Source organism: Mytilus galloprovincialis, chromosome 4, assembly GCF_965363235.1.
Source record: "Mytilus galloprovincialis chromosome 4, xbMytGall1.hap1.1, whole genome shotgun sequence".
In the NCBI taxonomy this organism is placed as follows: domain Eukaryota; kingdom Metazoa; phylum Mollusca; class Bivalvia; order Mytilida; family Mytilidae; genus Mytilus; species Mytilus galloprovincialis.
Window position 1 is genome coordinate 85,161,868 of NC_134841.1, and position 27,035 is coordinate 85,188,902.

General features: G+C 31.8%; 1 protein-coding gene across 2 annotated transcripts in view; it reads right to left on the reverse strand.

Annotated features, from left to right (window-relative positions):
* The window catches only part of LOC143073217 (protein FAM53A-like), a 49,621-nt gene extending 27,664 nt beyond the window's left edge, over positions 1-21,957 (reverse strand). The window contains exons 1-2 of one of the 2 annotated variants that reach the window (XM_076248580.1): positions 21,934-21,957; positions 5,406-5,452 (exon numbers count right to left, since the gene is read on the reverse strand). The gene's annotated coding sequence lies outside the window, so the exon portion shown is untranslated. Of the gene's footprint in view, positions 1-5,405; positions 5,453-21,546; positions 21,582-21,933 lie in introns of those variants that run through there. The other variant, XM_076248582.1, reaches the window with a different exon arrangement.
* Positions 21,958-27,035: the final 5,078 nt, after the last annotated feature.

Below are 27,035 nucleotides of genomic sequence, written 5' to 3' on the forward strand. Positions count from 1 at the left end.
TGTGGAGAGTTGTCTCAATGGCAATCATACCACATCTTCTTTTTTATAAAAAATACCTAGGCAAAAAACAAACAAAAATCGACCTAAAGACATGGATTTGGATTCAACTGTATCTGAACTACAGTGAGTGAGTACAGGTACCTCAAATTCATAACTGGATTTTCCATCAGAATAACCAGTTCATAAAAAAGTCTTTAATATGAAAACATGTGAATAGAAATGGATAAAATGTGGCATATATTATCGATTTATAACTCCTTAAATAGTTAAAACTAAAATAATTATCTATGTTCTCACTATAGATATATATATATATATATATATATACATATGTTTATTGACTTTTTAAAAACCATTAATTTCTTCAAATTTTGAATCATAAAAATAAAATGCTAATAATTACAGTAATAATCTATATTTGAATATGATATACAGTATCAAAATGAATCATAATTTGAAAGGATTTCACTTGAACTTTCAATACAAATAATGCAATTGGGAATTATTTTTTTTCATATTTAGCCAAAATACATTTTATGTTTTAAAATAAAATAAAACTTTTCCAAAGAGTTATACCAAATCTATAAACATGTAAACAAGGATTTATACAAATAGTGATGAAGCAACTATAATATAATATTATTTTCGTTGGGGGATGTCATTAATCAATCAAAAATTCATAAATATTCTAATAAATATACTTAATAAGAGAGCTGCAGACATCATGAAGTCAACAAGTGTCTATGCAATACAGTGGAGGATCCAGATATTTTCACAAGTAAGGGAGGAGCATTAGCTACCCTAAATGGGGCCTGCTCCAGTCGTGCTTCAATTTTTCCCGCAAAAAAGGGGAGCCTGGGCCCTCTGTAAAATTGTTTATGCAATATGCCAAGCTTTACCTTAAATCATGTCTAGCTATAAAATGTTGTCAAAACAAGCGTGCACACGCTGAAATGTCTTATCATTGATATTATGTTGATAGTCCTAAATAAAAAGCTTTATTACAACTGACACATAAGCTTAACATTAATCAAGATAACTAGAACAAAGACCAATGAACCATGAAATGAGGTCAAGGTCAGATAAACCAATTACCATGCCAGGCAGACATGTACAACTAACAATGCTTCCATACAACAAATATAGGTGACCTATTGCTTATAGTTTAAGAAAAATTGACCAAAACACAAAAACTTAACACTGAGCAATGAACCAGGAAAATGAGGTCAAGGTCAAATAAAACCTGCACAACTGACATATAGATCATAAAATGTTTCCATACACCAAATATATATGACCTAATTCGTATAGTATTAGATAAAAAGACAAAAACTCAAAAACTTAACTTTGACCACTGAACCATGAAAATGAGGTTAAGGTCAGATGACATCTGCCCGCTAGACATGTACACCTTACAATCATTCCATACAACAAACATAGTAGACCTATTGCATAAAGTGTGAGAAAAACAGACCAAAACACAAAAACTTAACTATAACCATTGAACCATGATAATGAGGTCAAGGTCAGATGACACCTGCCAGTTGGACATGTACACCTTACAGTTTTTCCATACACCGAATATACTAGACCTATTTGCTTATAGTATCTGAGATATGGACTTGACCACCAAAACTTAACCTTGTTCACTGATCCATGAAATGAGGTCCAGGTCAAGTGAAAACTGTCTGACGGGGATGAGGACCTTGCAAGGTAAGCACATACCACATATAGTTATCCTATTACTTATAATAAGAGAGAATTCAACATTACAAACAAAATAAAACTTTTTTTTCAAGTGGTCACTGAACCATGAAAATGAGGTCAAGGACATTGGACATGTGACTGACAAAAACTTCGTAACAAAAGGCATCTATATACAAAGTATGAAGCATCCAGATCTTCCACCCTCTAAAATATAAAGCTTTTAAGAAGTTAGCTAACACCGGTGCCGCCGCCGGATCACTATCCCTATGACGAGCTTTCTGCAACAAAAGTTGCAGGCTCAACAAAAAAATCATCTGCCATGAAAATCCATTTTATGACCTATACTTTACAATATAACTTCAAACAATCACTGACAAGGTTCCAAGCTTGTATTTTTCATAAAACTTGTGAATTAAAGCAACTATGGAATTATTTCTTAACTAGATGCTTAAACTATCATTTAAATATGATATATATATGCAAACAGTAGTACAACAATCGTTTTAAACATACAGAAGACAAGAAGTACAAAAATCAATTTGAAGCACTTACATTTGAACAAACCATGTATACAACAAATATCTTTTCAATAACACATGTATACCTAATAAACTATGACAATAAACAACAGAAATGTAAACAAATGCAAGATCTACATAATCAAGAAATGACCAGAATCATCGGAGTAATCTCCATATCAGACTTTTTTTAACTTACTTTCTTTTTTAATACAGAATACTTGTTTTTGCGATCCTTGACCAATGGCAAATATGCAAAATCTAATTCGTGCAACTGCAAAATTGTTATGGAGGAAAATCACTATTGAAATTTTTAATGCATGATTTTATTATTGCAAACCTGATACTGTCCAATTTTGGAATTAATAAAAACATGCACTTGTTTCTGAATTTACAATATTCTAAAACTTGTCTGCATGCTGCAATTATAAGCAATAATACCTCATTTTTTTAACATAAAGACTAAATGAATCCATACTATTTCAACAAGTTACCATTATTCTATCATACATGTACCAGAAAAAAAATTAACAACGAACTCACCACAAATCCAGACTTACATTATCTTCAGAAAATTTGCAAACTGACAAATTTTCTGACACCAACAAAACAAGTACATGTATTACTTGTAAGACCTTAAGAAGTATAATTATGTCCAAAATTACTGATTACATGACAAAGTTGGGATGACCAAAGGCTATTTTTGATTCATCAATGTCATTATTTAGTTTTATAAATCATGGTCATCACCAATATATAAAATGATTCAAATTTAAAATGGTCAGTGAACATATATGAACAAGTTCAACCAAATAAGCAATTATCATAACACTTCTAAAGCTAATTGCTTTTATAGATTACAAATTGGAGAAATTGATGTTTTTTGAGAAAGAGCTAAAACAATAAAATTCTGGTATTTTTAAAGTTTTTTTTACTTATCTGAAGATTTTAATACTTTGATGCAGATTTAAGTGCACATGACACTGGTTTCTCACAAAAAGTATTTAAAACAAAATAATTATGTTAATGTCTTTTTATGTTCTTTATAATGCAAGCTCACTGGTTTTTCCAATAGATCATTATGGAAATGTTACATCCAAACTGGTATTTGTATCAAGTCCAATTGTTATTTAAGTTAGAAAAACAAATGTTATCTACCTGCATAATATTAAAATAGGGTTCAAATATCAACACAACGCCTTCACACACAATTATCTGGTTTTCCATATACAAAGTACTTGTAGGTGCTATGGAGTCATACATTGTATATATATTGAAGATCTATATTATTCACCTGGTAGACCAAATATTTAACAATGGATTTGTTCCAAGCAAAAACTGCACAACCACATATTAATCAGAAAACTAGCAGACTGTTATTGTCTGTAAATGGCTTTTTTGTAATTCATTATCAGTTAGAAATAACAAAATGCTGACACTAGCAAATTTCTGAATACTTATAATGACTAAAATAAGTTTAACACATTGTTTAGAGACATAGTTGATACAATCAAGAGACAATCAATACAAAATATCACAACATCAAACCTATTTCTGTCCTAAATATTGCAAAAATTAACATGGTTGGTTATATAATTAGACAAATGGGACCAAAAATTTAAAGAATAGAGAAAAATGGCCTACAAATTATAGGACCCCATCCTGACCCCAATTTAATAGTACCCCATTGTTCTATATAAATCAGTAGTAACAGCCATGTTTCTAGATGGATCACAAGGCAAAGCAGACTCCTACAAAAGGATCAGTTTTTGTGTAATTACCAGTGATACAGATGTCAATGATGACCACTTAAGGTCATGAAGCTGTATGTAAAATATGCATTAATAAGCCTTGAACAAAAAGGCTTACAAAACTAATTGTAATCCTCTACTCTAGGTACCATAATGATTCTTTTGTAGTTTTAAATGTAGTGCTATCACAGTAAGATGTGTTGTCCTGTTAAAACCAGTTAAAATACTGTTGACACAGAGATATGATTTAGTTCCTTGCCTACAACTGACCTAAGTCAACATATAGGCAGTCATTCATTTGTTATTTAGTACATATCATATTACAGGTCTGTATACAGGATCTGGGATAAATGGTAGCTGAACGACAATTTTTAAGCAAGCAATCTCCACATGGCCACATTGAGCTCCGTTTTTTCTTCAACAAGGTGGTACGTGTTAAAAGAACTTGACATAGCATGTTACTTTGTAGATGCTTTGCCATTGTTGTAGACTGTATATCAACCTCGAACTTCCTTTGAATAAAAATGTCTATGTCACTTGAGCCCTGATAGAGCTAGTGCATTTGACAGGCTAGAAAACTTTTACAAATGAAAAATATTTGTCCTCATCAATACACCTAGTATGATGAATAAATTGTTAATGATGGCATAGGCGGATCCAGGGGGGCCCTGGGGGGCGCGGGACCCCCTTTCGTGGGAAAAATTTGGTTGATTATATAGGGAATCATTGAAGCATGACTGGAGCGGGCCCCCCTTAGGAAAAGTTCTGGATCTGCCACTGGATGGTGACAATATGAGTAACTTTTCTAAAACAATTATCAACACCAGTACACTATACTGGATATCTCTTAAGGTCTAAATCAAACCATCCTGGTTATCATAGAGGAAAAATGTATATGAAAGTGCAACAGTTCAATGATAGATGTGAAGTACTCATAAAAGTTCACTTGGTTTGTTCAATCCCCTTATAAAAACTTTTAATGTATGTCCAAAACTTGATATATATATATATATAAACATGATAAAGTATCTGTAGGTGTGCAGCCAAGATTTGAAAAGGTGGGGGGCTGGTAAGGCAATGGTTGGAATGATACTTGTAAAACTTCTACATATTCATTATATTTGAAGCTTCATAAGGCTGGGTAGGGTGCCAGTCCCCTGCCATCCCTTAAAACCACCTCTGAACTGAAAATATAACACCTTACCCTAGGTACCATACCTGAAGCTTAAAGCTTAATTATGGTACTAAGGTTGCTGAATCTGATGCTTGGTACTTCAGTGTATTATGTATAGATGTGAACTATGTGAACTAGTTAGCCTAATCAAACATCTTGCGGCTATTGGAAAACCCATTTTTTTCTGTATTGGATTAGAGCTTTTTTGTATACCTATAAACAATACATGCAATACACACAATTATAAAATATTACCTTCAAGGTCTTCAACTACTAATGGCCAATACTGCTTCATCAGAAATCTGTAACAAAATATTATCACTATGTAAATATAACATGTATGTAATCAATATTAAATTTTATAACAGAAGATAAGGCTTATTAAAGCCCCTCATCAAATCAATAACAGCTGATTTTGTTGTGACTATAGTCAATTTCTGTGTCAACAGGAAGTTAATTATGCTCCATTTCTAAGTACATAGGAAGCAGCATTTTTCAAGTACTTTTTTATAAAAAAAAAATCCTTGAGAGGAACTTTTCTGCATTGAATTTTCCTTACCTTTTAGCTTATTTTTTCAAATCAATATAATGAGTGACTATTTATTTTTAACATAATGGAATGGTCTTAAAACTAGTCCAACTACATGTATGTTCATTAAAATGTTCTGTAGGTAAGTGTAAAAATTCGAAAAAACACACAAAAGCAATATCAGATGATGAAGGGGGGTATTAACAATCTTGACCTCCCATGAGGGTCTTGCAAGGTCGGTGGTTAAATTTAATGATCTTGAAGAATAACAGTGTTTTTATTTGGGTACAAGACAAAAATGAATCGAGTTTTCTGTCTATCTGAAAAATTAAAATTCTGTTTGTTTCTTTTATTACATATGACACTCATTTCAATAATCTTTGATACTTGTAGCAAGCAGTACTAGTGTACAGATGTGCTAACAAAAAATGACTATGTATCTGTTAACTTAATGATAGAAAAAGACATTTAAAGTATTACAATTATCATATAGGTGCAAATAATAAATGAACATGTGTAAAAATCTAATAGAACTTTTTAATGTTTTAATTAGCGTGTTTAAGTTATATTCTTAGACATTTATATCATTTTAATTCAGTAACTGTATCAGTTTATTTTCACAAAATGATCCACGCTTAAATAGATTGAATGTTGATTGTTGCTATTTTTGGACATTATGTAAAATATATTATATATATGTATCTGCAAAAAAAAAAAACCTTTTTGTAACAAATTTAAAGTAGATAATATGATACTAGGCAAAGAACAAATGTCCTTAAAACAACAAAGAAACAAAGAATAGAAGGGGTAAATTAGTGTTTTATATGAAATGATCAGATTTCCCTCTAGTCATTGATTTCACAAGTCTCATTTACACCTGTATACATGGTGGTACCACTTGTTTGAATACTTGTGGGTGATACAATGAGGGTCACATAATAGTGTCCTGTCATTAAAATTACATGTTATTATCAGTTCTCCATGATAAATTAGCAGTTTTATAAAAAATGTTCAAATTCAAAATTTAAATATTTTTTTTTCCATCCCAAGTCAAATCTACTAAATAAGCCATTAAATATACATGATATTATAGTTCTTGTTTTCTGACAAATCCAAAATACGATAAAAAAAAATGCAACATGTCACCAATAACATATATATTATATATCATTACCAATAACATATATATTATATATAATTACTTGTAATCCTGCATGTTAAAGAAGGTGAAGAAATAAAAAAGCAGTGACATATATATTATGAATTGTTTTGGACCTACATTGCCCAGGATACAAGACTTTTGTCAGTGTCTTTCTGTTAAAATATCTGAAATGCTTTACCTTCTTACATTGATGATCTTGATGATATTTTTTCGTTAAATAATCAAAAATTTTCTAAATATACTGCTGAAATTTACCCCAAGAAACTTACTTTAAATAAATCAAATTTAAACGGTAAAAACTGTCCTTTCCTGGATTTATATATTCTGGTTTTAAACAGGAAACTCTACACTAAAATTTACGACAAAAGGGACGATTTTTCGTTCCCTATTGTAAATTTTCCATTTTTAGATGATGGTGTTCCTTTTGCACCATTTTACGGTTTGCCAAGCCTGTGTCTGTTGTGATGTTTTCGATTTTAATGAACGCAATCTATGTATTACTGGTAAATTATTAAATCAGGGATATCGTAACCATAAATTACTTAAAACCTATTCTAAATTTTTCCATAGATATAAAGATTTGGTTTTGAAATTTGGTTGTACCTGTAGAAAACTTATTTCAAACGAGATAGCACATCCTCATTTTTACGGAAATGTTTTTAACCGTGCCCGGAAATTTAGAAATGATCCTTGTAAACTTATCGCTCCTTTAAATAAACTTATTCTAAAAGATTACCAATTTAAGTTAACACTGTAATAAGATCATTGAATATTATTTTTATTGGTATAAATATTGATTTTGTTATCAGTAAATTAAAAGCAAACTAAATATTACTTGTGTGTTATATACATATATACACATTCATGGATCTACAATCTGTTGATACCTGTAACTTGGCATTGCACAAGGTCATGTTTTTCTCTGTTTTATGACGTCTTTACACTAAATCCATTGGATGTTGGATGTGTATGGATTCATTGATAATTTAGTCTTAGATGCATGATTTTTTTATTAGTTGTTAGTGGCTTTGAACTAGCTGTCAGATAACTGCAAGTACTCTCAGATCTGTTCCTAGTGTCTTTTTGTTGTCGGGATGTACAAGTACCCGGCCATGTCCACTTGTATTTTTGTCCATCTGATGAGTTCAGCTTTTTCAACTGATTTTTATAGTTCGTTCTTATGTTATACTGTTATACCACTGTGCCAGGTTAGGGAGGGTTGGGATCCCACTAACATGTTTAACCCCGCCATATTATGTATGTTTGTGTCTGTCCCAAGTCAGGAGCCTGTAATTCAGTGGTTGTCGTTTGTTTATCATGTTTATGTGTTACATACTTGTCTTTCGTTCATTTTTTTTATATAAATAAGGCCATTAGTTTGCTCATTGTTCAGTGTTGAAGGCCGTACGGTGACCTATAGTTGTTAATTTCTGTGTCATTTTGGTCTCTTGTGGACGGTTGTCTCATTGGCAATCATACCACATCTTCTTTTTTATGTATACAGGGTATCCCAAAAAGTAACACATGGATATTTTATGTATACAAGGTATCCCAAAAAGTTTATTGTAGTACAAGAACTAATTATTTTCATGTACGGGAGATTAAACCTTTGTGGCAGCAAAGTATTTATAACAGTTGGGGAGAACTTTAAGTTAAAAGAATTATTTCCTTCTAGCAAATGAATTTTGCATAATAATGAATTTTGCACCATGAATATGGTGTAAAAAAAAACATCCTAAAAGAGAAAACCAGAAAACTCTCATTAACTATAAGCGAAAGAAGCTATGCAAACATGCTGCTTTTCATCACTATTTAAGTATTCATAATATTACAATCAACTTTTGCAACTTGGGCACATGTACAACATAACGACATTTGATTGTGTGTTATACTGTAATCTTCTGTTCTGTTTAATGCACATTTTCTTAAATCAAATTTCAATTTCAATAATACACTTGAAATGTCACAGCTTCATTAAAAGAATTTATTTCAAATTCATTTATTTTAATGCATTTCTAACTCTTCCACTTTAGATTTAAATCTTAATAGTTGCTATCACCTTTTATTTGTATTCTAAATTTAGGGAGCGTAACAGTAAATATATTTTCATAATTGACCAATTTTCACTACAGTACATAAAAAGAAATATGTCACTGCTTTCTGATGTAAATAATTGATAACTTTGTTCTTCTTACAACTGGTTATAACAGTGTCTATATGTCTGACAAGATATCTTCGTTTTATTTTATTGCCTTTTTAAGATACATTTCTTTTCTGTTTATGTCGTTAAAATTCATGACAAATTACTGAACATCTCATATGCATACCCGCCAACTGTCACTATTTGCGGGGGATTTCCCCCATGGAGGCTCCCAAGTGGAAATTTTGTAAGAGCAATTTTGTCCACTATTTTAAATGAAATAATTAATTTAACAATGGCTATGAGCTTGTTAAAGCACGAAGAAACCAAAAAACCACATTAGAATATATTTGAAAGCCCCCTTTGAAGGTTTTGTAGGACTATAAGAACCATCTTTCATGTAAAATGGGCATTTTGAAAAGTTGGCAGGTATGCATATGTTCAAATGTCAACAGATCTCTCAAACAAACAATCTTATCAAAATTAAGCTCAAAATTGGGTGATCAAATTGCTTTAACTAACACAGCATACAACTATTGAAAACAAGTTACAAACAGGGCAAGCTGAACAAATTAGATAATTACTTAAAATAATATTGAACTATTATCAAGAGATCTTTCATGACAAAATTATTCATGGATTGCTTAATTTCAGAAAATCCTTGGAAAATTTCTCACAAAATTGATATACTAATGGTTTTTTAAATCAAGGGCTTGTTGCATGTTATGTGTTTGAGTAATTTTAAATAAATACCGCAAATTACATGTTTGTATGAAATAAAAACAGTCTGTATTTCAGAGTTCAATAAGGTCTATTGTATAATATAATGAGAAAAAAATCAATAACAAAGGGAAATGAAGCAATATATGATTATACCATGTATAAATAAGTCAGTTTAAAATCAGTTCAGAAAACCGTAACCTTTATGTAGCTCAAGGTCGTTTTTTTACATTTGACTCACTTTGCTTATTAATGGACCAGACAAATTCAATAATATCAGATTTACTTTATTTAGGAGTTTTTTTAATTTTACGATCATTGTGTATTGTTTAATAGATGCACTCACTGGCGGATACGCACTGCAACAATAACTCTGTGATATGATAATAGGTTGTTTGTATAACGCACATTATGGCGGAACTGACTTGCATGGGATATTGACTTTTTGTAATTATTTTTTGAAATTTGCTTTTAGTTTTACAACCATAACACATTATGGTTAGGGCGTCATGCAAAAATATTGCATATTATATGACATTATTAACAATAAACTTTAAAACTTTTATTAAAACTATGACATGACACCTACATATACTGCTATAAGTTATATAACTTTAATGTTACCACCATGACAAACGCAACAATAACAAGCGGATCTTTATATCAATAATTACAAATAACATACAGCTGAAATTTTTGAAGAATGGAATACTTTGTAGACTTGTATAAAGTTTCATTCTGATGTGAATAGTACTGATTGATTTGTCATTTTCAACAGTTTCTGGGCTTAACAGCATATTTTTCCAAAATTTGGTACACACTTGAAGAAGCTTTGTGTTGGATTTGATTCACACGTCACATGGATTTTTTCGGATGAGATCAAAAATCTTAAAAGGCAAAATATAATCTCAAAGCTTCTGAGGGGCAGGACCTTTTCCAGGACGTCGAGATTGGGTGTTTTTAGGCTCAGTATTTCGGGATTGATCCTTTCAGGGTACCAGGAATTTTTTTTTCAAATTTCAGGATGTCAGGATTTAAATTTCTGTAAATTTGGGACCTCAGGATTTCATGTTTTTAAGCCCAGGATTTCAGGTTCAAGGCCCCTCCGACCCCCCTCTCCTATTGTTTGTAGTTTTGTAGACTTTCTTGTTTATACTTTCACTTTCATTCTAAATGTTTTTCTTTTTACAAATAGGCATTCACAGTTTCTGATAAACTGATATTTTGATAGATGTGTCAAGCTTCTTTATCAGATCTTTGTTGGAAGTGGTCAATGTTGGGTTTTCATTAAGTCAGAAACTGCGTTGCTTTCATGATTATCAATAATCATAAAAAAACTTGATGACAAGAGCTGATAGACAAACAGACCTGAAACAATCAGGTTCAATAATCAGTCATCCGCCTTTTCAGTTTATGGCTGAGCAAACAAAAATTTAATCGAGCACTTTTTTTGTTCCAACAGATCTCAAAATAAACATAACAATGTTTTCTACGATAAAGATAATGAATGCTTGTGGCAGATGCTTTTAAATTGGCAATTTTTGGTTAAAGTAAAAAATTTGAGTATTTACAAAACCCTTCAAAATGAAATATGCCTCCTCACCCTCTTGCAAACCTCATTGATCAAATCCAATTGATCTACAATTGAACAAAAGCCGACCTTGACCTTGAATCAGGATACAATGTGATTAATTGGCATATGAACAATTTGTACTTCCATATTTTATGATAAATGGTTTATCAAAATATTTCCCAGGGGACACATTTCATTTCAAACATACAAAAATGTGATAAAAGAATATGTAGAAAAGTCTATTAACAAAGCATTACTTCTTGACAGCCCAGTAATATAGATTAGTTTTACCTGACATTTAAGAATATGGTACTAAACTCATTATAGAAAATATTAACCTTTAATATCGTTTTTGTTTTCAATATAATTTGAATGACAATCCTATCGTGTATTTACACAACGTAAAGAAAAAATACTTTCAAATACTTCAATCTAGTACTCGTAGCCTTGTTACATTCTTTTTATCAAATATTCATTTTTAGAAACTTTGCATGTCAACAAGAAACTTGTAGTTTTGTTCGAATAACTCTTTAGTAGCTAGAAGGAAATGATATATACAAAACTGGTCATTACAATTACAATACATAGATAAGTGCATAGACACTAAATATGACCAAAACAATCACTGCACTGGTAACATTCTATATACCCCTTAAACAATTGCTTCAAACAATATTAATGTGGAGAAAATAAATAATACAAACAATGAACAGGGAATGACTTGTGAGGCAACATCAAAATGTACATATATCTGAGAGTCAATGTCATCGAAATTAGTCATCTATAACATAATTTTTGAAGTGATTGTCAAATATATATTCTTTTAATGTACTTTTTTTTTTTTTTTACTTTTGATCCATTTGATACCGGTAAGTGAATATTTGTAAAGCTAAGTTGTTTAAAGGCTTTGGCTTTCCACTAGATTTGTTCTTTTCTTGCTTAAATTTAACCAAACATGCTAAAAAGACAGACAAATGGACATTCAAACTCATAAGTTGAAAATAAAGTGACAACACCAGGGATAAAAGAGTAATACACCTACAAACAATAGTACACCAAACTCAACATGACAAAGACTGAGCAACACAAACCCCACAACCAGATGCTCCGCAGGGCGTAGCTTTATACGACCGCAGAGGTTGAACCCTGAACGGTTGGGGCAAGTATGGACACAACATTCAAGCTGGATTCAGCTCTAAATTTGGATTGTGATTAAATAGTTGACACAGCATAGGTTTCTGACACAGAATGAATGTGTTCTAATGAACTTAAAATTTTTGTTTTCTCTTAGAGCAATTCACAATGCTGTTGAATATTAATCCTCTCAAAAAAATGTTTGAAGAAATTTTCTTTTTTATTTATGAAATTTCAAATAAGAAAAATTGAACCCAATTTTTTTAATCACATCCCCCTTTCCCTTATTCCAAAACTAATCTCAATTAAAATTTCTAATGGAGTTTGCAACAATAACTACTCATTTAAATACATCATAAAATATTAAGATGTAAAAAAACTGCTTGTTATCACTGAATGGTAAAGATTATTTTAATTTATCAGTTGGTAGTAAAAAGTGAATATACATTGTATATTTTATATAACAAAGATTTAAGTTGATTCTGGACAAAGAAAGATAACTCCAATTAAAAAAAATCTTGCTATTGCACAATATTTTGCAATTAGATATTTCTTGCTTACTATTCTGGACAAAGAAAGATAACTCTAATTAAAAAAAAATTTGCTATTTCACAATATTGTGCAATTAGATATTTCTTTATAATAATTTTAGATCCTGATTTGGACCAACTTGAAAACTGGGCCCAAAATAAAAAATCTAAGTACATTTTTGGATTCAGCATATCAAAGAACCCCAAGATTTCAATTTTTGTTAAAATCAGACTAAGTTTAATTTTGGACCCTTTGGACTTTAGTGTAGACCAATTTGAAAACAGGACCAAAAATGAAGAATCTACATACACAGTTAGATTTGTTATATCAAAGAACCCCATTTATTCAATTTTTGATGAAATCAAACAAAGTTTAATTTTGGACCCCGATTTGGACCAACTTGAAAACTGGGCCAATAATCAAGAATCTAAGTACATTTTTAGATTCAGCATATCAAAGAACCTAACTGATTCATTTTTTGTCAAAATCAAACTAAGTTTAATTTTGGACCCTTTGGACCTTAATGTAGACCAATTTGAAAACGGGACCAAAAGTTAAGAATCTACATACACAGTCATGACAGTTAGATTCGGCATATCAAAGAACCCCAATTATTCAATTTTGATGAAATCAAACAAAGTTTAATTTTGGACCCTTTGGGCCCCTTATTCTGTTGGGACCAAAACTCCCAAAATCAATACCAACCTTCCTTTTATGGTCATAAACCTTGTGTTTAAATTTCATAGATTTCTATTTACTTATACTAACGTTATGGTGCGAAAACCAAGAAAAATGCTTATTTGGGTCCCTTTTTGGCCCCTTATTCCTAAACTGTTGGGACCTAAACTCCCAAAATCAATACCAACCTTCCTTTTGTAGTCATTAACATTGTGTTTAAATTTCATTGATTTCTATTTACTTAAACTAAAGTTATTGTGCAAAAACCAAGAATAATGCTTATTTGGGCCCTTTTTTGGCTCCTAATTCCTAAACTGTTGAAACCAAAACTCCCAAAATCAATCCCAACCGTTCTTTTGTGGTCATAAACCTTGTGTCAAAATTTCATAGATTTCTATTAACTTAAACTAAAGTTATAGTGCGAAAACCAAGAAAATGCTTATTTGGGCCCTTTTTGGCCCCTAATTCCTAAAATGTTGGGACCAAAACTCCAAAAATCAATAACAACCTTCCTTTTGTGGTCATAAACCTTGTGTTAAAATTTCATAGATTTCCATTCACTTTTACTAAAGTTAGAGTGCGTCCGACGACGACGACGACGACGACGACGCCAACGTGATAGCAATATACGACGAAAATTTTTTCAAATTTTGCGGTCGTATAAAAACTGGAGGTGATCTCCGGTGCTCCAGAAGGGTAAGCAGATCCTGCTACACATGAGGAACCTGTCATGTTGGTCTTGTTAGGACAAACCCAGTATTAAATCAAATTTGGTAGGTCGCATTTGGGAAACAGGAACAGGAAAGTAATTATCAAAGAAGGTCCTACACCTGTGTGCAGGAAGTATCAATAGCAAGTCATACTCTATTAGAATCAAAAGGGGTAATTATATCCCATGCCTTATTTTGGCAAAGCAAAAAGCTATCTGCATGTAAAGGAACCCCTTTGTAACAACTCATAAAATGATCTGTTTCAATGCTAATTTATCAAAGTAAATTTGATAAAACTTCCTAAATTTTGAGTTTCCAAAGTGCTTTTCTGGATTTACCTTCATGGAGAATGTTCAAACACAAATCAAAGAGCAGATTACTCTGAGGGATACGATTGCCATTGTTTTCATTGACACATGAAGCTGGATATTATTTTCAAAACTAATTCAACTGCACATGTAAAAATGTAATTTACGTAATCTGAATAGTTACAAAATAGCCAATCCCGGATGCAAGTGTATGAATAATGTACTTATTGTGTTTTATTTTTTAACTATCAATTCCAACTTTACTTTCCACAGCAGTCACTGAGACTCCGAGTGAGAGAAGGTATTTCACTTCGTATCTTATCACCTATTTTCCTACGTTAATTCTAGGAGGAACCCCATTCCTAACTCTTTAAATATTTAATTTCCTTTGGGTAAGTGGTCATGACTCCTTTTCATACACATTCCTCGGTTTAAATTGCGATCTTTTTAATATAATACGACGTTTATCGACAGAACAAGTTAATTTTTCTCGATATGTTGTATCATATATGATTCAGAATTGACGGAAGCTACTTCCGGAAGGGAGACATCTCGAAAAGATAATATGGAAGACTCCATTTCGCCTGAAGGGGTGTTGTAGTTAAACCTTTACGATGTGGACTACATTTATTTTAACTTAAATGATGCATATTAATCTACTAGTCCTTACTGACAATAGAAGGAATGAGGCCCACAATAATAGAGTATATAAATTTATACCGTATGATCATCTTTGCATGAGGGAGTTGGAACCTTAAATGCAAATCAATAACTGTTTATACATGTATTTAACAAAAGGCAGTAAATATCCCCTCTCCTTTCTTCATCCTGATTGGCCCATTTTAAACTAACCAATTGGTTTAATCATGGTCCCAAACAAAACTTCAAGATAATATGCAGTTCTCTATGTTTCTCTGACTGTCTATACAAAAAAAAAAGGGTTTTGAAAAAAAATGGAATAGCCCTAAGGCCCAATCTTTATTAGCCAAGGGTTACAATCCACTTCCCGCTCCTCTCCACCCTTGGCCGATTGAAATAGAATTTCGGAGACACAAGGTAATAATTTACATTGGTTGCAGTCGAAACTCGCTGCAATCAATCAAAAAGCGCCTATAACATGACCACGTGTAAATGTAGAAAGTGTATGTAAACAATTGCCACACACTTATTATGTAACAAGTCTTTACATCCCTAAACATACAAATATATTTAGTGACAATTTGAATGTTTTTAATTGACTAATAGAAGTTCCAATACAACTTTCTGGTACTAATGATTATGCATAAATGTCAACATATATTTTCGTTTCCTGCTCTGCCAAGTGTGTTGAATCTAGACGTTACCGTGTTCGAAATTGAAGAGTTTAAATGCTACCATTTGTCAAGATTAATTAATGTATTCGGAATGGGTGTGACTTTAATATACTGATAAATGGTGCAACATTATTACCACAAATGTTGGCTTAATCAGCCAAGGGTGGAGAGGAGGGAAGTGGATTGTAACCCTTGGCTAGCGAAGATGCTAAGGCCCTTGCTTGATTTGAATGACACTTTATTACAGCTTGAAAATATAAGGAAAGGGATTTTTTTCATTAACTTGGGGTAGAAGTTCTAAGTTTTTTAAAACATCATGACAGTGAAATAGAATTTATGACACAACTCTCCTATGTGCATATGTAGTTCGTTCACATTATTATTGACTCAGCTGATGAAAGAACTATCACGCAGTAGCTGTACATCTTTCTTATGCTTTCTGATTTGAGTAGACAGAAAAAAATATCACAAGGACAAAAAGTCAGCTACATTTTTAGTTCTGCAGCTTCATCATGTTCATGTACCATGCAAGTTACCTTTTTATGGAAGCAATCACAAATTGAATGACCATTATGGAATATCTGTTTCAAACATGTCAGATATGTTCCAATTGTCAAATTAACCACAATCTTATCCTCTTCTCCTCAAAAATGACCTACTGAATTAAGGTTTAAAATCACTGGGTATGTACTTACATGAGTAATGACCTGGATATGCTTACTCTTCAGAGCACTTAGGCTTATATCACCCACTGAGTCTTTATGTAGGGTTCATGTTTCTCAGTCTTTGGTTTTCTATTTTGTGTTTTGTCTTTGGGTCTTTTTTCTTTTTTTGCCATAGGCACTGCCACACTATAAGAATTGCCTGTCTACTTTTCAACATATATTTCATGAGTTTAAATGAACCTTTTGCTTTGGTATTTTTGAATCTCCCTTATAAATTGACATTCAAGTTCATGCATTTTTAGTCTTTTGAATACTGATATGAAAATAGCTTCTGCTGTTATAGCTAATAGACTTAAACCACTTTTACCATTTGTCATAAGTGATACACAAAAAGGTTTCATCAAAGATAGATTTATGGGTGAAAAATGAGGAAAATAATAAGACAGGTCTTTTATTACTTGTTGATTTTGAAAAGGCCTTTGATTCCTTAGAATGGTTATTTTTAAAAAATTCTTTAAAAAGCTTTAATTTTGGGCCTTCAGTTTGTAAATGGCTTGAAACTTTATATTCAGGGGCATCAAGTTGTGTTATAAATAATGGATATACTTCTAATTTTTTTCAATTGGAAAGAGGCTGCAGACAAGGAGATCCTCTTTCACCCTATTTATTTATTATTGGTGTTGAATTACTATCTTTAAGATTAAAAGATAATCCTGAAATAAGGGGAATAACTGTAGATAATAATGAATCACTTTTAAGCCAGTATGCAGATGACACATTCCTTATGTTAGATGGAAGGGAAATATCATTGAGGGAAACACTTTCATGTTTTGAATCTTTTTATAAAATTTCAGGTTTAAAAATAAATGCTTCAAAGACAAAAGCACTATGGGTTGGAAACAAAAAGTATTCAGATATGATTCTTTGTCCTGATTTAAAACTTCATTGGTCACATTCAAATTTTAAACTTTTGGGGATTGAATTTTCATTAGATTTAAACTGTATCACAGAAATTAATTTTGCCAAGAAGATTAAAGAAGTCTCTGCAATCCTGAAAAGCTGGCAACATCGTAAACTAACATTATTGGGGAAAATTACAGTAGTTAAATCTCTTGCTCTTTCAAAATTGGTACACTTAATGACTGCATTGCCAAACCTATCACAATCCAGGTTAACAGAGCTCACTTCACTATTTTATAATTTTATTTGGAATGGAAAACCAGACAGAATTAAGCGTAACACACTTATTGGTGATATTTCACAAGTTGGACTTACATGTAATATGGTACATCTTCATTCCTTTAATATCTATTTAAAAATTAACTGGATAAAAAGACTAATGTCAAACCCACTTGGTGGCTGGCAGCAGTTGTTACTGGCAGACCTCACAAAGTATGGGGGTGAAAGGGTTTTACATCTACAGAAAGAAAAGCTGATTGAGATTTCTAAAAGATGTAAAAATCCTTTCTGGAAGGATGCTTTACTATGCTTTTCTATCGCAAAACCTAATACTGAGAATTCTGTCAGTGACATTTTATCATTAGATATTTTGAACTTTTCTTCTTTGGATGATTTCCCATATTATATTCAATGGAAACAAGGAGGTGTGCAGTCAGTAAGTGACCTAATTAATAAAGAAAATATGAATTTTTATAAATTTGAGCAATTTCAAGAAAGAGTAAAAATCAACAATTTTATCAAATATCATGGTCTGATTTCAAGAATCCCTCAGACAATGAAAACATGCCTTAAAGAGAACTGTTTAAAGCAAGATTTGGATAAGCCTGATAATGGTGATATTTTTTTAAAGAGAATTAGAGGTAATGTGAAAGCAAAATTTGTATATAAAAATTTAGTAAATAAAGTTATTGAACTACCAACAGTCAAATTTTTGAAATGGGAAGATTATTGATTCAACAGAATGGTCAGACTATTTCAGGATAACCAAAAAATCCTGTAGAGATGTTTATTTAAGAACCTTTCAATACAAATTTCTGCATAGAATCATAGCAACTAATACCTTTTTATACAAAATTAAATTAAAAGACACCAAGATGTGTACTTTTTGTAAACTTGGTGAAGAAACCATTGAACACCTTTTTTTTGAATGCCCAATAACTTTTCAATTGTGGCAGTCTTTTTCAAATGTAGTAAATCTTTTTTTTGTAAACTTTGTTCTTAACAAAGAGAATGTGTTTCTTGGTTGCAAACATGAAAGTTTATTACTGAATCTGTTAGTCATAATTACAAAGAATTATATATACAAATGTAAATTAAATGAAACAAAACCAAATATGGTTGGGTTAAAGAATAGAATTAAGAAATACCAATTTCTTGAACATTATATTGCAGAGAAAAATAACAGAGTCCAAGTGTGTGAAAAATTTTGGTCTCCTTTACATGTAATATTTAACTAATTATTGTTACATACAAATGAGAAATTTTATTTTTATTTTTTCATATATTATGAGCAAAAATTTATCCTTGAGCTTTTGATTTTTTGATTTTTTTTTTTTTTTGTCTTTAAAATATATTTTTTTTTTTAAATGTAAGTCAAGATTCTTATTGTAGCATAACAAATGAGTGGAGAGTATTTGTATTGTATGAGAGAAAGTCAGAGAGCGAGAAAATATTACCTAATAAAACTTATATGTAACCTTAAATATTATAATTGTAAAAATCAATTTGTCAGTGATAAAAATTGTATACTGAATTAATTTCTATAATATGTAACCCCTTAATACCCTTGTCAGGTGGTATGTAGGGGTACATGTATGTTAAATCCTGACTATTGAAAAACAAATAAAAAATCAAAAAAAGTTCATGCATTTTTCCTTACATTTCCTATGTTACAATAGGCCAGTTCCGGGATACAGATTTCAGACGAATCGTTCATGTGACTTCCATCACCACGTGACAAAAATGTATGATAGAAATTGCCAACACATGTTGAGCAAATGGGTTATAAAGTTTTATTTTATACTGCACAAAATCTTTGGGAAATTAAAATCTAAAAGGATGTTCACCCTCCCTCAGTCAGCAGGCCATTCATTAAGAGGCGGTACCCGGTACTTTTACCCTCCTATGCTACTGATAAGTACCGCCTGAATTCAGGAATTTTTATATAAGATGTTCATTGAATACATTGTAAAGTACCACCTACAAATAGGAATGTACCGGTCAACACGAAAGATAATGAAACCCCTGTCAGTCATACGGCAATCACGAAAAATATGTACTTACGGAACATTGATTATTTCTATACTACCCTACTATGAAAGTGCTGGAAACTTTTAATAGAGCAGGGATACAGGCACGTCTTCTATTTAGTAAATGATGTCATCAAGTCGTGCAAAATTGACAATTGACGATCTTTTCCGGTGAAAGACATAATTCCAGAAATGACCTATTCTTTTGTTATCATATCACAGTAAGAACACATTGTTTACTGATGTCATTTACCTCGATTTACCAGAGGTCAACCAGTGGCAGCATAACTCATTCATAAAAGCTAAAACCAATAAAAAACTGACTGCCAAGTGCAATAGTGTTGAACGTGGCGTAAATTCCAATCAATACACCTTATCACTACATCAGTACATGTGTGAGCCAAAATTTGTTCCTGTGAAAAAAGTTCCAGTGGAACTAATTTCACAGGAAATATGTTCTGGGAGAACTTTTTTCACAGACTATTTCTATATAATTTGTTCCATCTATATGAAATAAGTTCCACACTTTACCTGCTGAAATAAGTTCTGTGTTGGTGAAATTTGTTCCTTGGCTAGTGAAATAAGTTCCATGTTTGTGAGATTTGTTCCTTACCTGTTGAAAAAAGTTCTGGATTTGTGAGATTTGTTCCTCACCTGGTGAAATAAGTTCCTTGTCTGTGAAATATGTTCTACTGGTTAAACAAGTTATCTTATATACTGAGCACTTGTCTTCAGTGAGTTTAAAGTCATTATAAAAAACCATGTATTATAAGATTCTTATATTGATAATGTAATAAATAAAAATTGTAAACATCTTATTTGGATCATGTGGAATAAAGCAAAAGTTCAATAACATAATTAATGACACCTATGAACCAGGAAAGAGTAGAAAAAGAAATAATAATAAAAGTCGTTCCGAAAAAAAAGTATAGTTAAAGATGAACATTTGTACTTTAGTTACTTTTTTGAAAACGACAAAGTGACTGATCAATTATATTAAAAGACATAAAGAAACAAAAGACACTCTTTTAAAACTGTGCAATAGTATCGCTTTTATTTCTCATCTCCATCATACATTCATGCCTTCAATTGCAAATGTACCCCATGCAAGCACAGTACTTATTTTCTGTGAAATAAGTTCGAGCAGAACATTTTCATTGATTTCTATAAAATACCTTCGTTCAAAACTAATATCACAGGAACTTATTTTACTTTTTTTCTAAATTTTAATATTAGAACAAAACTCATGGTGCTGTGATTTTTGTTCCGGAACTTATTTCACTCTTGGTTAAAAAATTAGTTCCGGAACAAATTTTATAGTGCTGGAACATATTTCCTGTGACATAAGTTCCGGTGGAACATATTTCCTATGAAATTTGTTCCGGCGGAACAAATGTCACGCCGGAACAAATTTTTTGTTACACATGCATACATGTATTTGTCTGCATTTGTCTGCCATTACTGGACATCACACAAGTTCTCGTTAAATTTTGACGTCATATTAGAAAATATCTGACACCACAATAAAAAAGTGATTGTTGTACATGTATGACGTCAAAAGTTCAAGCGAGACAGATTCTAAGGTCAAGCCGGAATAGCGATAAGATGTATCAATCATTCATAAAAAATTATAGCTAAGATTGGTCTACGCAATTGTTACATTGTTTGCTCAACAAGAAAACTGCCTATTCTATATTAATAATAAAAAGAAATGCTTATAGTACCTGTACTTGATTCTGTTGATGACCACTAACTCAGTGCAAAAAGTTCATAGAATTATGGGGGTTTAAATTTAGTGTGGTCTTGTTGTTTTTGTAATTAAATTCTATAATACTTGAGAATTATTTAAGAAAAGTTCTTATGATCTAGAGAAGTTGCTTGACATGCGAAATATTGAACATAATCAGCATTAAACAGATCCGACATTCTGAAGACCCTGTTGCGGACCCCCATATGATCCTGCATCAGAAAAGTGGAGACTGGTGCTTCAGATTCATTGTCAGCACCACAGAGATTCCACTAAGTGTGATTGTTTGCGGAATTACAATCTGGATATTGTTATTTCATTAAAAACATTTGTATTTTGTCTTAATCTTAGTCTTCATGCTTACCAAACCAACCCATCTCAAATTTCGGGATACTTGCAACAGGTTTGGTTTAGTCATGAGGACTTCCGAATGTACAAAAAAAAAGTTTAATGGCGGGAAAACTAAAAATTCATTCATACTTATTCTTTAGACAGTACCAGAGTGAGCTAGTAGAAAACTCACTATTGCTTATGATTGTGACACAAGTTTAATTAAATTTGTCTAAGTAGTTTCAGGAAAAGATTTTTGTAAAAGATAAAAAAAAAAATTACAAAAAATAATCTTTTACAGAAATCTTCTCCTTTGTATGACTTGTATACATAGGCGGATCCAGGGGGGGGGCCCTGAGGGGTCCGGGCCACCCCTTTCGTGCGAAAAATTTGTTTGATTATATAGGGAACCATTGAAGCATGACTGGAGCACCCCCCCTTTTTAGGTCAGTCAGCAGGCCCCCCATTAGGAAAAGTTCTGGATCCGCCACTGGTATAGTACTGATTAGTACTATACAAATCTTTGCTGAAACTACTTTGACAAATTTAACCAAACATTGCAATTTCTGACGTTTTGTTTTCATTTCTTATTGACTGCATGCCGACTATATATGAGGCTTGTAATGGGGGTACCTTCATGATGAATAACAGATCATAACAGTAATAATTCTTGCCAAACAACGGTAACAGTAATTTTTGTTGCATGACGAAAATATATGCACTTTTGTTTAAACGATAAAAAAATCGACTGATTATGATGAATCACATTAAAAAAATTCAAAATAACAGAACGATGATTATTTGAGACTTCTGACGAATCACGGTTAAATTCTAATAAATTTTATTAAATTTTAATAAATTTGACGCTAATGTTAGCCCAAAATTACTGTTTGACGTCTGATGGTTAAAGGACATTACTACCCTCATATATTACCTTTTATCATTGATTTCAGTTCAAAGTATACTGTATCAATACAGTAGGAATATTTGTAAAAACTGCATGCAACCTAAGTACATATCCTCATTCCTGGTCTACCTTCATCAGAAATGCAAACCAGATGCTCCGCAGGGCGCAGCTTTATACGACCGCAGAGGTTGAACCCTGAACGGTTGGGGCAAGTATGGACACAACATTCAAGCTGGATTCAGCTCTAAATTTGGATTGTGATTAAATAGTTGACACAGCATAGGTTTCTGACACAGAATGAATGTGGTCTAATGAACTTAAAATATTTTTTTTGCCTTTGAGCAATTCACTATGCTGTTGAATATTAATCCTCTCAAAAAAATGTTTGAAGAAATATTCTTTTTATTTATGAAATCTGAAATGAGAAAAATTTAACCCCCCACCCCCATTTGTTTTCACATCCCCCTTTCCCTTTTTCCAAAACTGATCTCAATTCAAATTTCTAATGGAGTTTGCAGCAATAACTACTCATTTAAATACATCATAAAATATTAAAATGTAAAATAAAGTGCTTGTTATCACTGAATGGTAAAGATTGTTTTAATTTATCAGTTGGTAGAAAAAGTGAATATGCATTGTACATTGTATAAAACAATGATTTAAGTTGATTCAACTACTATTCTGGACCAAGAAAGATAACTCCAATTGAAATATTAATTATATATATTGTATAAAACAAAGATTTAAGTTGATTCAACTACTATTCTGGACAAAGAAAGATAACTCCAATTGAAATTGCAATTAGATATTTCTTGCTATTGCGCAATACTGAGTAATTGAAAATATTTGCTATTGCACAATACTGTGCAATTGAAGATTTCTTGCTATTGCGCAATACTGTGCAATTGAAAATTTCTTGCTATTGCACAATACTGTGCAATTGAAGATTTCTTGCTATTGCTGAATACTGTGCAATTGAAAATTTCTTGCTATTGCACAATACTTAATATAATAATTTTGGATCCTGATTTGAACCAACTCGAAAACTGGGCCCATAATCAAAAATCTAAGTACATGTTTAGATTCAGCATATCAAAAAAGCCCAAGAATTCAATTTTTGTTAAAATCAAACATAGTTTAATTTTGGACCCTTTGGACTTTAATGTAGACCAATTTGATAACGGGACCAAAAATTAAGAATCTACATACACAGTTAGATTTGGCATATCAAAGAACCCCAATTATTCAATTTTTGATGAAATCAAACAAAGTTTAATTTTGGACCCCGATTTGGACCAACTTGAAAACTGGGCCAATAATAAAAAAATCTGAGTACATTTTTAGATTCAGCATATCAAAGAACCCCAAGGATTCAATTTTTGTTAAAATCAAACTAAGTTTAATTTTGGACCCTTTGGACCTTAATGTAGACCAATTTGAAAACGGGACCAAAAATTAAGAATCTACATACACAGTTAGATTCGGCATATCAAAGAACCCCAATTATTCAATTTTTGATGAAATCAAACAAAGTTCAATTTTGGACCCTTTGGGCCCTTTATTCCTAAACTGTTGGGACCAAAACTCCCAAAATCAAACCCAACCTTCCTTTTATGGTCATAAACCTTGTGTTTAAATTTCATAGATTTCTATTTACTTATACTAAAGTTATTGTGCGAAAACCAAGAATAATGCTTATTTAGGCCCTTTTTTGGCCCCTAATTCCTAAACTGTAGGAACCATAACTCCCAAAATCAATCCCAACCTTCCTTTTGTGGTCATAAACCTTGTGTCAAAATTTCATAGATTTCTATTCACTTAAACTAAAGTTATAGTGCGAAAACCAAGAAAATGCTTATTTGGGCCCTTTTTGGCCCCTAATTCCTAAAATGTTGGGACCAAAACTCCCAAAATCAATCCCAACCTTCCTTTTGTGGTCATAAACCTTGTGTTAAAATTTCATTGATTTCTATTTACTTTTACTAAAGTTAGAGTGCGAAAACTAAAAGTATTTGGACGGCGACGACGACGCAAGACGACGCAAGACGACGACGCAGGACGACGACGCAGGACGACGACGACGACGCCAACGTGATAGCAATATACGACGAAAAATTAAAATTTTTGCGGTCGTATAAAAATCCAAATATTTGAAGGCCAACAATTTTTTAACAACCGAAATAGCTAATAAAATGTTAAACAGTGATGATTGTTCAAATTGTACTTTCAATGGTTTCATCAGATAACATGATTCAGATAGTAGAAATCATAGGGCAAAACCCCAAAAAAATAAATCAAATTTTCAGTTCTGAATTATTTATCTGAAACAATAAGCTTATGTATGAGATTTTTTATTACAGTGAATCGACTTGTTTGATGACAGTTTAAACAGGTTTAAGTAAAAAATTTTCAATTAAAAATAATTTGATGTAGTTCATGCTTTTTATTCCTAACTAAAAATGGTCATAATCATAGCCATGTTTCTCGTTTTAAAATGAGAAAACAGTCCAACAATATGTCCCCATTCAAAATCATAGAAAAGATGTCAAAAAAAGATATGATTCCAATTCATAATTCTTTTCTTTTTTTCATAGATATGTAGTTGAACGAGTTCTGAATGCATACAAAATTTCATCAAAAACAATATTGCCCAATTACATATTCTTTAACTACATCAAACCATGCAAGTTTGGCATCACTTGGACAAATGGTTCAAATCAAATCATCCAGACACTCAAAGTTTCAGACTCAGTCTAACCAGAACTGCTGTTTCTTTAACCTTGACTTAGTGACATCCAAATCAATATTTTTCAACCAAGTTTGGATCAGATATTGTATATGGCTGAAAAGACGTTGGGCATTCCAGTTGAGAGCAGGTCGTGATGTTTAATTTTCATTACACTTTAAAAGTTGACCTTTGTTTTGAAAGTGTATATATAAAGCATGCTGTACTGTATTGTAAACTCAACAACAAAAGCTTTTGGCATCTTGACAATATTTGTAAGTTTGTTTGTTTTAAGTCAGTTGTGTTATATCTATGATGTATGTTAAATAATAATTCTGCTTTAATTTGATACCTTTTCTCATTAATTCGTAAATAGTGAGACATTGTATTCTAGAAATTTTGATTTATAATGGAACTGTATTCAAGTGAATATTCAAAATTTTCTCTCAAATTACATGTCTAAGTTGGTGGTTTTCACAATTCAGAATTCTGCATCATCTGAACAATTATTTCACAAACTGACTGGATTAATATAAGGTAATCCAGAGTGATCACATAGTCCCAGCATTGCTTGATCAAATAAATGGGGAATGTGTCCATGGGACACAGATCCATGGATACAGATGATGCCCCTGCTTGCATATCATTTAAAGTTATAAAGGGACCTCACTGAAGAACAGTAATAGTGACACTACCCAAATGTGTACTTGATCTGAGTTTTATGGTAATAATTAATGTATATAAGTTTCATAAGATTTGGTTGAGGCAAACTAAAGTTAGAGAACTGAAACAAAATATTCAGATTTTTTTCCATTTATAAAGGGGCATAACACGGTTAATACACACCACCAACTGTTTAACTTAATCTGTATTTAGTGGTAATCAGCATTGTGTATAAGTTTCATAAGATTTGGTTGGGGCAAACTTATGTTAGAGAACTGAAACGAAATATTCAGCAGTTTTTCCATTTGTAAAGGGGCATTACTCTAGAATAGTTAAAGTGAAGGCACAAAAATTCAAATTTGATCTGTCTTTTGAAGTAATAAGCATTTAGAATAAGTTTCATAACATTTGGTTCAGGAAACTTAAGTTAGAGAACGGAAACCAACTTTGGGATGTATGGACACACAAGGGTAAAACTAAATGACCCCTCCGCCGCAGCAGGGCATAAAAAGAACAGAAACAGTTGTTTGAAACATGGCATAACTCTTCATGAAGGACTTAGTGAAAATTTGACAACAAAAGATTTGTCCTGATCTATAAGTCACTGTGAACTGTTGCCAACATTACTAAAATCCAAAAGTATCAATAAAACTTTTTTTCACATCTCAACTATCATTCATAGGATACAGAGAATAACCAAAAGAACCACCTGTGTGACAGAATGTCGAATAAAGATGAGAGCCATGGTGTATTGTGAGCGAATCAAACTACTAACACAAAGATTCCTGGTTCGATCCCCATTCCGGGGAGAAAATTTCAGGGATTGAAATTTCAGCTCTTC